The sequence below is a fragment of the Haemaphysalis longicornis genome, unplaced genomic scaffold, assembly GCF_048455015.1.
Source record: "Haemaphysalis longicornis isolate Haplotype H1 unplaced genomic scaffold, Haemaphysalis longicornis Haplotype H1 scaffold_5, whole genome shotgun sequence".
Lineage (NCBI taxonomy): Eukaryota > Metazoa > Arthropoda > Arachnida > Ixodida > Ixodidae > Haemaphysalis > Haemaphysalis longicornis.
In genome coordinates this window covers 50,540,056-50,552,980 of record NW_027526385.1, presented here as the reverse complement: position 1 = coordinate 50,552,980, position 12,925 = coordinate 50,540,056, and positions in this window count along the sequence as shown.

Here is a 12,925-nt window from a genome sequence, read left to right as displayed (position 1 = left end):
GATGTCCAGACAAGTCTATCTGCACACCGAAGGGTGCCCGCTCATCACACGACTTTCTGAAATCGGGAACCACTCCCACTTCACCGTCTCAATAAAACGTTTTTTACTCACTCACTCAGTCGCTCGAGCGCACCGTCTTGGTGCAATTTGTTTAGCGAGAGTTTCAGTAAAAGACGAGCGCGAGTCATTTCACATTACCACGACGCGCCTTAGGTTGGCGCACATCTATTGACAACCGGCAGGAGTTCCTGAGTGTGTACCAATTCACGATGAACTAGCCAATTATAACAACTAACAAATAAATGAACACGCGTTCTAGCCATTAGTGTCATTAACATATTGGCCCACCCTGGCACCGCCGGGTACAACAGCTAGGATATATATATATATATATATATGTATATGTATATATATATATATATATATATATATATATATATATATATATATATATATATATATATATATATATATACAATATGGGTTGGCAGTCAAGAAAACCTCGGAAAGCAAAGGGGAGGTTGTGGTAGGTCATTGAAACAGATAAAGAATTTGATTTGGAAAGAAAGAAAGAAAGAAAGCGGAGAAAAAGTGCCCGCCAGGTGGGAACCGAACCCACGACCTCCAGAAGACCGGTCTGGTGCGATAACCACTACGCTACCGGCGGGGCGATTTTCCCCCCCGCTTTCTGGGGTATTTATGTCAATGTAATTTTTGCTGTGCTTGAAGAAAAAATATGTATATATATATATATAAGACAGAAATAGCAGTTGGCAGCCAAAAAAACCTTGGAAAGCAAAGGGGAGGATGTGGTAGGCCATTGAAACAGATAAAGTTTTTGTAAAGAAAGAAAGTGGAGAAAAAATGCCCGCCAGGTGGGATCCGAACCCACGACCTCTAGAATACCGGTCTGGTGCGATAACGCACGAGTTATCGCACCAGTCCGGTATTCTAGAGGTCGTGGGTTCGGATCCCACATGAAAGTCATTTTTTCTCCACTTTCTTTCTTTCTTTCCAAAACCTTTATCTGTTTAAATGACTTACCACATCCTCCCCTTTGCTTTCCAAGGTTTTCTTTACTGCCAACTCTTATTTCTGTCTTATTTTCAACGAGCCCCTCATTTCCCATTCTGATTCGCTACATGCATAGCGAAGGCCTCTGTTCTGGCAGTCTTGGTGCCATAGGAAGCTTAAGAGGGTTAAACGCTGGTCCACAAGTGTTGACACGTCGTAGACACTCGAGTCACGGCCCGGGAGTTAAAAAGAAGGTCCCCTTCACCCAGAGTAGTCCGAGCGGCGCAGGCTACCCCCCCCCCCCCCCCAAGCACAAGAAACCAAAATACCTAATACCTAACATAAATACCCCAGGAAGTGGAGGGTAAAATCGCCCCTCCGGTAGCGTAGTGGTTATCGCACCAGACCGGTATTCTCGAGGTCGTGGGATCGGATCCCACCTGGCGGGCATTTTTTCTCCACTTTCTTTCTTTCCAAAACCTTTATCTGTTTCAATGACCTACCACCTCCTCCCCTTTTTTTTGCAAGGTTTTCTTGACTGCCAACTCTAATTTCTGTCTTATTTTCAACGAGCCCCTCATTTCCTATTCTCATATTCTCATATATATATATATATATATATATATATATATATATATATATATATATATATATATATATATATATATATATATATATGGCTAGTACTGTCGACTTTTGCAATTCATGAACAGGGACCAAGCTTAGGTTCTGAAATAAAGGGCCTCTGTCCTCTTCATATGCTACATTTTCAATTTCAAGGGGAATAAAATGAAAATGATTTTATGGTGTGACACCTATTCAAGACACCATTTTTCTTTCTTGTCACAATCTGCACGTTTGCGCAATTTCTCAACAAAAAGAGCAGCAATTGAATTGCCATCAATACAGCTTCACGACCACATTCCTAAATGCCGGGATTCACTGTAGGGCTCCGTCGGAACGATGTATAAATTTGTTGCTTCTTCGCTCAAAATAAAAGGCAAGTTCCACCCGACAAGTTAAACTTTTGATACCCCGGGGTTCCTCAGGAGCAACCTACCGAAACAACATTTTTAAATACGATAGTCTTCCTTGGGCGACTTGAACGGCGAAATTCTGGCCTGTCTCTCTGTATGTCTGCCTCTCTCTCATTAAATTAACCCAGCCGGCCAAAGTAAAGCAGATGCTGCGAAATAGTACTTATACACTCACAGCCAAATCTAGACGAAGTCCGGTTTGAATGTTCACCCTTGTCAAAACTGTTTAACAAGAACAAGGCATTACGCAAATATCAGGCAGAAAATCAATACATGACTGATATTTGCAGTGTTTTTTTATTTAAAAAATAACGGATGCTTTCATTTTCTGATAGCGAATAAAATACTACATCAACTGCACAAAACCGTCGCGTGCTGTTGCCCGCGCTACCTGGCGGAATTAAAAAAATCAAACGGCAACAGCAACGAAAGGTTCCAATAGACAGGTTCTGCATTCTGCTTGTAACGCTCGTGGAGTACGGCAACGTAGTTTTATAAATGCTGTAGCAGGTTGCCTCCATTAACGCGTGTCTCCACCGCACGGCAGCGCTGGCATCGAGGCACCCGACATCGAGCAGAGGAACTCGGTAAATGTAAATTGACTTGAGCAAACCACTGGCGTGGTATTTTGGAAGGAGCGAAGCAGGAGAGGAACAGCACGAGAGGTGCGCGGGAAAGAGAGAGAGAGAAACAACTTTATTGAATCGATCCGGCAGTTCAGGGGAGGGGGTGTGGGAGGGGAGACTCTTGCGTGCCCGCTTGCCCCACGGAGGCGGCGGCCGTGCTGCGAGCCCGAAGGCGAGCACCGGTCGTCTCACGCTCCTAGGGGAACGTGGCACGTGCTGGACCTTGTCTCTGTGGGTAGTCTTGCTGCTTGGATGCATTTACTTGCCAGGGACGAACGTCGACTATCGTCTTGCATCGACATTTGCAACGGAAGGAGCATATACGCGGCCAATTTTTTCTCTCCCAGGGTTTGTGGTGTTTCAGAAATTGAACATCTTATGTCGACAGACGAAGGTATACGGACCTTCAAAAAGTGCAAAAGAGAGGCCAGTACGTACCTTTTCCCGCTAAAAAACGAGACTTGTTTATGCATGTCGACTCGCATCAAGCCCGACAGCTCCATGGGCTCGTCGCAGGTAAGCTAAATTGCGCACTTTTATTGTTGTTCCAAAGGATAGCAATACAAACTGTACGTTTATGGCCTCCACTTGAACCATGAACCATGCTGATTAAAGTAGCAATCGTGTTCGACTGATATGAGGACCAGTAAGTGCCCGGAGGAGCTCAGGAGTAACACCTCATCGTGTCCATCTTAATGAACCTATTTTTTTTTCCTGACTTCGTACTTGTGATTTCTGGGGTCCTTTTAGATTATGAAAATTTTCCCCGATCTCACACACAAAATTGAGGTTTTGGGCATCAAAGGGGTCCCCTAATCACTCTCTAAACATTTTAGTACTTACAACTCTCCAAGCTTCTCGGTCTTTTAACGACTGCGAATGATTCCTCCGGCAGTTTCCCAATACGGAGTTCCCTTGGTGGAAGCAAGCAGTTACAGAAATGGTTTTATTGCGGCATTTTAACTAGTTAGATCGAATATTGATAAGCAGAAGGGGGCACCTTGTCATTAGAGCGTTGTTAACAATGTAATAAAGGCGATAAAATAAAAAATACTTTGAACGGAAAATAAAGTGGTGAAGCAAGTCGGCCCTTTTTTAGGCAGCTTCCCACTAAATACGCGCTACATCTCGACACCGCCTACAATTAGGCACACACTTTCACATAACAGTTGTGTGCCCACACTCAGCATCTATCTCCCTCACTCCATAACATTACACCACAGCAGTGGGGGGAGCTGCCGAATAGCTCGGCCCTAACCGTCAGCGTCTGCAGGCAGAGAGGGCTTATGTCGCCAGCACACATCCTGGGCTACGCCTCTTTTATAACAAAACATGTTAACTTCGCCGTTTATACCTTTTTATTCAGATGCACGTCGTTATATGGCTACTGCTCCACGGTACTTGGCAGTGAATGGTTAAGCAGTAAAAATATACCGCGCTGTGGTGGCGCTCGAATCAGTGGTCAAAGTATAACAACCGAAAGTATACCCTTCACACCACAACGCTAAAGAGAAGGTTCCGTTCAGAACCATCACGAGGCTATTACGGCGTTGCTAGCTGTGAGGTTAGAGTTTTTAAATGGCGTCACCATGAGCGGTACAGACAGCTATCATCTTTCCTATAATAGCTATTGCGGTAAAATCCTTCACAGCAAGAACGCGTGTATTGAAGGCAAGACAACGTCCCAAAGCGGAGAACTGGAATGAAGTTCCGTAACAGCCGCTTAATACAAGAGCTGGTTGTTTTTCGAGAGCACGACAAGTCTACCACACTTATTCTCAAAGGGGAATGGTAAATAAGCTCAATGAGTAGCGTAATCAAGGTCCTCAAGAGCATTTCAACCCGAGGTTCTGAGGCCCGCCGAGTTTTAAAGGAGCCATGACGACAAAAGGCACCTTTGTTCCATCAGAAAGAACGAGCCTTTAGTAACTCACTCAGTCCATTTACAGCATCAAATAACGTTTTTAATAAAAATGTAAAAAATAAGAAGAAAAGACTTTGAAATTAGGGATACCGTGCGGTAATTGACGCAAAATGGGCCAACACTGAAGCATAATCACAGCATGTTAACTTCATATCCGCATTGAAGTGATGGAATCAAAAGAGAACCGGTAGGACTCACTACAATTGCTCAGCCATTTTTCTCGGTGGTGGCTACAGTTGGCGATTGCCTAATGCACAAGCAAGTTTCTGTGACGTCACAGAGAAGTTTCCGGAAAGTGTTTACGGAGTCGTTACTGCTCCATATGCTTTTGGTAATATCTCAGTTATTTGCCTAAAGATTATGATTATGATAACATAATTGTTATCGTTAAATTACAGCATATTGGTTGTACCGAACCGGCATTTTGTCTTCATGAACCCCTTTAAAGTTACGTTGGAACGTGTTTGTCTGTGACTGCCTATCCAGTGAGCACGCCTGAAGATTGTGTCCCGACCAGTTGCCACAGCCTTTTCACGAACAAATCAATTTGAGAGAAAGTTTAAGTTAGCAGACTTACAGCTCAGACACTCGTACGCTTCTATGCTTTCTCGTGGAATCGGCCGCCGGGCCACCGCCGCACCCAGAGTTGCCAGGATGGCTAGGAGCATCCAGGTGTTGATCATTGCGCCAGCCGTGAAATCTGCGCATATTAAGAAAGGTTATGCCGGTAGTCTGATGGAAGGGTCGGGGAGAGTAAATCAGCAATGTCACCTTGATCTCGAGGAATATAAAAAAGATTGAAGCCAGTTCCGCGCGTTCCCAGTCTGCTGAAACACCGGTGCAGTCTATACGCCACGCTGGCGGCCACCTCCCACAGATGCAGGGTCGCTCACAACGCCATTCGGCGCAAAATTCGCGCACTCGAAGCTAATCCACGCAGGTCTGGTAGTTTATCTGTGCATATATATGCCGTCCAATGCCCAGATAGGGCAGCGGATGGCACTCGCATAGTCGGGGAGCACTTCTGGGCCCGCGGTTAGGGTCCCCAATGGCGTGCTGGGGGTGGGCAGGCATGGCCGAAGGGGTACGGCTCCTCATGATTGTGTACGGACACATTTTCTTTGACTACGGCAGTGGTATTTGGCGACATCGGCACGCTGGCAGCCAACTACCAGCCTAGAGAGAGAGAGAGAGAATAGTCTTTAATGATACTGGTGAGGAACTACCAGCCTAGGTTGTGCAGTCGATGGCTGTTGAGGCGTAGACGCCATCTGTCGGCCCACCGAATTACCTTCGCGTGGCGTGACAGGCATCCTCCACGTACATCGCAAGCTCCCGAATATCTCCGCTGTTGAAAGGAGGCCGTCCCTAATCATATACCCGTTAGGGGTACCGACAACACTTTCATGTACAAATACGTTGCAAAACTTACATTAGCCTAGTTGATTGCGATTCGACGTGATGCATCGGTGCCCGCCATTTCTCTTGACGGAATTGTACAGAAAGCTCAGATTGATTTTGAAAATATCAACTCGCAAATATTTTTTGAGGCACTTTGGTGTTATCGACAAGTTTAGGGGAAATACCCAAGGTGAGGTAAGTGTCTGGGGCAGGGAAATCTTGATATCAACCCAAAATGTAGCCGTCCAGCTAAACACTTCGGAGTGGGTGAAGTCCTAAGGTCACAGCAGAGGAGGCTGGAGCCTACGCGTTGTAGCTTGGCCCAGTCGAATGCTCCCTTGCGGGTTGCTGCTGCGCTTGCGCCTTGCCATCGCCCAAGATGAACGCGTCGGCGGGGATCCAAGGAAAGGTCTTTCGAAATCTACTCGCCCGCGTCACCTTGACTCGTTGCCGGACGTCCACCATTTTTTAGAAGTTCAGTGCAACTTACCTCTCGCTCTGTTACAAGAGCCACGCGTAGATGACGCTACGCCCTTGAACACCTTGCATGTGTTGTTAACAGGGTCGGGGTATACATACAGGCGGGTAGGTGATGTTGCGTGCTGGCGTCAAGCTGGGAAACGCCTGGAGGCGCCAACCCCCAATTCTGTCTTTTAAATTATTTGTCCTAATTAAAGCCAGCGTGCAATAAGTAAATAGTGGGGTAACCTATCGTGTAACTCAAAGGGAAACTGCTGCTGCGACAATTCTTCCTGCATAGCGCACAAAGAACAAGAAACAAAATAAGGGACACGGACACAGCGCTAACAACTCCGTCCGTGTTTCCGTGTTCCCTCTTTTGTGTCCTGTTGCTGTGCAGCTCTTGAAAAATGTCAAAATATCAAAAGTCCACCAGTGAATAGCTGAAAACCAGATTTCCCTATAGTCTGACTGAGCATACCCCATGGTACAAAATATGGCATCTGAAATAAGTGCAAGCAAACTTCCAGCAACCAGTAAAAATTTCCCCGCATTTCCCCGAGGGGAAGAATGTGAAAGTGCGAATGCACGAGTTGAATTTGCGCGGTTCGGTAATGTTCGCGAAAGAGAGATCACACACACACACACACACACACAACTACAAAGAAAGAAAGATGCATTTATTCACAGACACCTATTTGTGTTGTCGTTGTACTTGATTGCTAGAGCGGATCTCAGCTTTGAAATTTCGTGTCAGTACTCCTTTAAGCGGGTGCATTAGCCCTTCTCACGCCCGATTCCTGGCCAATCCCACACGTGGGTATGTGTCATGCACAGACACCTATTTGCGTTGTCGTTGTACTTGATTGCTAGAGCGGATCTCAGCTTTGAAATTTCGTGTCAGTACTCCTTTAAGCGGGTGCATTAGCCCTTCTCACGCCCGATTCCTGGCCAATCCCCCACGTGGGTATGTGCCATGTCAGCGGCCAGGCAGCGCGCGCCCATCTCCCCCCGTTGCCAAGGAAGACGAGGAGATTCCTGGCCAATCCCCCACGTGGGTATGTGCCATTTCAGCGGCCAGGCAGCGCGCGCCCATCTCCCCCCGTTGCCAAGGAAGACGTGGAGCGCGCGCACCCGCAGCTGTAGCTATGTGGACGGACGGCGGTCGCCGGCCGGAATTCAGGGTCGCTTATAAAGTGCATTCGCAATTAAAAACCGGCCACCTTGAACCCTAAAGCGAGAAACGCGCAGCCATTTCGGCCAGGCGGAAGTGACGTCACAGCCCGCAAGCAGTGGCCTGCCGTCCAGCCACTGGTGCGTGGGCACGCGGTGAGCATGAGAGAGGTGCACAGAGGGAGGCAAGCGCTTCTCGTGCCGCCTGGCTGGCTGGCAGATAGTGGTGACACGAATGCCACGGCCCCTTCGGGTTTGTTTCTGTGATCCGCCGGCAGTGGAGCATCGTTAGCTGAGGGGCTATCAATGCGGAATTTATTTCGTTGTGAAAAAGGTCTTGTCCTTGTTTATTTGGTCACACTCATGAGACATTTTCCCGAGGTTAAATTTCGTTTCCGCTGGTATTTAAGCAAATTGGCATGTTGTTTTTGCACTCTAGTGAAATTTTAGTCTCTGCATAAAATTTTAATCCTAATTCATTTCAAATTTCAAATTTATCTTTTTTTCTCATCATGCTACAATGTCGATGGTCTCCCTGACAAGAAAGCTGTTGCTACAGCTTGACGGGGCCAGGGAGCCAAATTTGAACCCAGAATCGGCATAATAACATTACCAACTACATTTTAGATGCAAAAATTATGTCAAGATATAAATCTGATTATTAGTTTATATAGGATGGTCTCATTTTATGAGTTCTGCTAACAAATTAAATTGTGAAAGTATCAGTGGTAAAGGATTGCTGAAAAAGCCCATTTTATCTAAAAAGCATGGTTGTCGTAAATCACTTGAATAATGCCGAAGTATTCAATCGGGAATCCGCACAAACACTCATAAATATTCATTTTTCCCGCGAACAACATCCGATTGGAACAGTGTTACTGCCTCAGTGTTCACTTCGCCTAATCTGCATGCATCAATTGATCAGCTTTTTCAAATGTATAAACTTTTTGCAGTTTTCCATTCTTTGTTGGTGTTTTCTAAGATGGAGATTGTATAATTACATTTGCCTGATATGCTATGTTTTTATCTTTCCACTCCTGCTTGGACCTAATTCTGGCCTGCAGTATTGTCTAAATGAAAAAAAGTAACTTATAAAAAAGGTGAGCTTCCTTCGATAGAAAACTTTAAACAAGAAAGCGCCCACATGTGTTAGGACGACGCCATACAGCCTTCTTTGATCTGACACGAGCGTCGGAATACAAAAGGGACTCACCGAAATTAGTTACCACTCAGCCTAAAATTTACGTCAGTTTCAGCCTCAAAGAAGGCACAGAAAGGCGAACGAAGGTTATTGTAGTGGAGCCAACGTGTATGTGTTGTTTTCGAAGCTGTATGACGTGTAAAAAGAGGCGCCGTGTATATAAAAATTCGTTTGTTCGCAGATTTACCTCAAAACCAGCACAGAATAACTTCGCCTGCCAACAAAACGCGGACTATTCAAGCAAAATGAAGTTTATGGGGTTCAGCTCCAGCAAAAAAAAACGGCAAAATATAACGCCTTTTTCGCTCCATCTTCATTTACTACTCCAGCGGTTCAGTTGAAAAACTCCTACAGCTGGCGACCACGTAACGCAGATTGTGTAGAAAAAATTGCAACGATAAAATCAGTTCAACAGACCAAAGTAACCGCAGCACAGAATACCAAAAAAATCAAATTAAGACAGCGTAATATCTATAATCAAGACTTTCTTAAATATAAATCGAGTCAATACATATAGTGACACTGAAGCAGCAGTTACCACTTTAGGCTCTGATTTCTTATCATACATCTTGCTGCTCAATCTTGAAAACTACTAACCCCGAATATGTAAACATTGTGACGTCAAGGGGCTCGAGGTATGGAAACCCTTGAAATGACTATGCGCAGGGAATTGACGCGCACGGAGCACAGTGAAATGAATGAAAATATAAAAGAATCTGAAATTTCGTCTCAGAAATCCTGGTTTTTGATTTGCACGTAACGAAGTGACAGTGCAACTGATATTTCTTTTTACACACCGCAATTTCATCACCAAGGCTCTCAGGTACACTTGAGAGACAAACGTTAACGAATGTAGCGGGCGACTTTTTTAAAATTCATATGAAGAATCGGAATTGAATTACGATAATACCAAAGTAGAAAACATTCGAAAAGTAAGCATTATTTTGAAGGTATTTTAGGCTTGCCATGAAACCGTCTTGCTACGATGTCACTATTTCCCATCAAGAAATCTCTGGTAGCATTCGGAAAGTTGCCAGATAGCTTAACTCCTTCTTGTTTTCATAACCAGCTCGAAGTAAACCAAAAGCGCTAAGCATTTTTTCCATAGACTGATAGGCACAGTTTCCAAACTGACAACCGCTTGGTGCAACCTTGTTTCGGCTGAATAAACTGGTCAGCACAGAGTGCGTTCAGGTAAAGCAGAATAAACTCTGAGGTGTCTAGGTTTCTTGCGTTTTTTCTTCTTCCAGAGATCTTATGAAGGGGCTTGGAGGTGGTTGTGGTTTGCGACAGGAAAAGGAACGGAAATGTACTGGGGATATTTAGAGCTCGGCAGGGAGTTCACCTGCATACAACCAGGGAGTTCACCTGCATACGACTGCTGCTGGGTGATGCACCACCTGAGCATCTCGGTGTAACTGGGCTGCGCTGTCGAACCGACGCCTCGACCTCAGCAGGTGGCACTGGCGGCAGCGCCTCGGCCGTATCACTCGGGCTGCCCGCGGGGGCAGCGAGGTCCGTCACACTGTGGCAGCCATTAGAGTTGGAGCAGCGCGAACAGCTTCCGTGCACTATTGTGAGTTGTGTCCTCCCCCACAACCCGCACAACTCACAGTACCCTTGCAGCCGGCCGTCATATGACCAAGCCTCCCACATCGGTCGGACTGGATAGGTCTGGGGCGGCAGGTTTTCACGAGGAGCAGCAGCTTGTAGAGAGCGACGAACGGGGGTGGGTCCGGTACCGCAAAGTGCACCACCACTGCACCATCACGGTACCGGAACGCTTCACTTCTCGACACATTGCAATTAATGTTGGCCAATATCTCTTCTGACATGAGTTGCGGGTCCATACTGAAGATCAGGTTACGACTTGTGCCGCGTTCGACGTGTCGGCAGGCTCGTACGGGTATACCGCATATTGCCTCATTCGCCAGCAGAGAAGAAAGGCACTCGGAAGTCTCGGCATCGGCGGCAACAAAGCCTAAGCGAGTGTTCATACTCACTTTGGAGACACCGGCGACAGCAGCCAATTCACGGGCGATTCAGTCGGGCAGAACAGGCAGGTGCCGACAGCAGGCTGGTGTATCGGTCGCCTCGCAACAAGCTTCCGCGCTTTGCGGTGGTGTGCCTTTGAGATATTCTGCGTTCGCTGGCCCTCCACGTCGTCCGAAGGAGGTCCGGCGTTGGATCGCCCCTCTGTGGGGACCCCTGAGGCTGCAAAATCCATCGGTGCGACCACGCACTGCGCCGCCTCACAATCGTCGACCTCGGCCAGAAGAGCGGACGCGGCCGCCGCTCTGTCACGCAGCCCGCAGATTGCGCCACACAAACTCGTTGGCGAGCGCGGCGCAATCGGTGAGTTTTAGTGCCGCTCTGAGCGAGCATGTTGACCATAGCTTGAATCTGGTGGACAGTAAGATGGTCAGAGAAAGCCTTGTTGAACTCGTCAATAGCATTTTTGGAGTCAGTGAGGATATGAATGCGGGCAGGTAGTGGAGCATAGACGTTGTAGGCAAGATGGTCCAGTGAATGGAGAATGCCATGCAGTTCGGCTTCAGAGGGAGACGGATAAAGTATATGTTTCGTAATGGAACCTTCAAATTCGGGTCGTGCTGGACAATGCCGTGCGAGGCCCATTCGGTGGTCGTCCAGGCTGGCATTGGTACAGATGTCAATTTCATCTGGGAGCTTCGTCCCTGGGATTCGACGAAGGGCTTTTTGGCGTGGACACATCCTTACTTTTGGAATGCCAGGTCGCTGATGTGGCGGTGTCAGAATTGGCCTTTCCCAGGGGCAGGCGGTGACTGACTCAGTGGTGGTGGCAACATGGTGCGAGCATCCCACGCCGCGAGCACCGCTCCCTGACACGTAAGAGGTCGGCGTTCTTCGTGTTGGAGGGCAGCTTCAGAAAGCAGGGCATCCACAAGAGGCAGAGGAGCCGCCTTTTTCGAGGGCATCTATACGGGTAGGTCGCGGCAATTCAGTTATTGTTCGGAGCATGGCCCTGTGCAGTACTAATAATTGCTTCTTGTGACTGTTTGAGAGGGTATATACAGGGGCGCCGTAGAGAAAGCGGCCTAGAGCCACTTCTCGTGCTGTGGTAATGCAAGCTGCTTGTTGGGCCCATTCGTACTTATTTGACATTATAGATATTAACTGAAGCATTGGCTTCAGGTACTTCGTTATCCGGCACTGTGCGCTGTTGTGACTGGCCCATGGGATACCCAGTGGTCTAATTTTGCAGCACATAGACCTAATTGATGTGTCAGACAGATAGATGGTGTGGTGCATATCAGGAGGTATCTTATGCCGTCCGTGCACCACCAAGAACTCTGTTTTTCCAGGAGCCAGGTCTAGCCCTAACGTCGGAAGGTTTGACGTGAGGCTGTGGGCTGCGGCCTGCAACTCAATTATCATTTCTTCAGTTGATGTGTAGTCTGCAGCTTCGGTCCATACAGTAGTAGCATCAGCACAGATCGCGAAACGTCCAGCAGAATCCTTTTCTAGTTGTTGTGCAACGTGGGCCATTGCCAAATTGAAAAGCGCAGGTCCAGAGAGACAGAGAAAAAATATTTTTATTTCTCCAGCAGAGGCTGATGTGTGGGCCTCGCTCCGTGGAAGGCGTCCTTAGTTCGGGATGCCTTGACTTCGGCTACTGGCTGTCCGTGCTCGGGTCACCAACTTAAGCTGGATATCCGGGTCCGGGCTGGCCAGGGAAGCCCTCCACTGCTCGAAGGTTTGGTTGGAAAGGGAGGAGGGGGGCAAGTCTGAAGTTCGTTGGCACTCCCATATGATGTGGTAGAGGGTGCCAGACTGGGGACAGTAAGCGCAGAGGGAAGGTTGAAGGATATAGCCTTTAGGCACGCCCCTGTCCAGGTAGTAGGTCTTGGGGCTCCATCCCGGGTGCGTGGCACTCAGACGTATGGGGCGGTTGTCTAGAAAGGACCGGATCCAGTTTTAGGGTCGCTGGCTTGAGAATGCTTGTGCCAATTCTGTAAGGATTGCCGTTTGTCTCACGCGATCAAACGTTTTACGCATGTCGATGGCAAGGACATAGTCGGGGTTGCCTGCTGTGGAAGTGCGATTGATC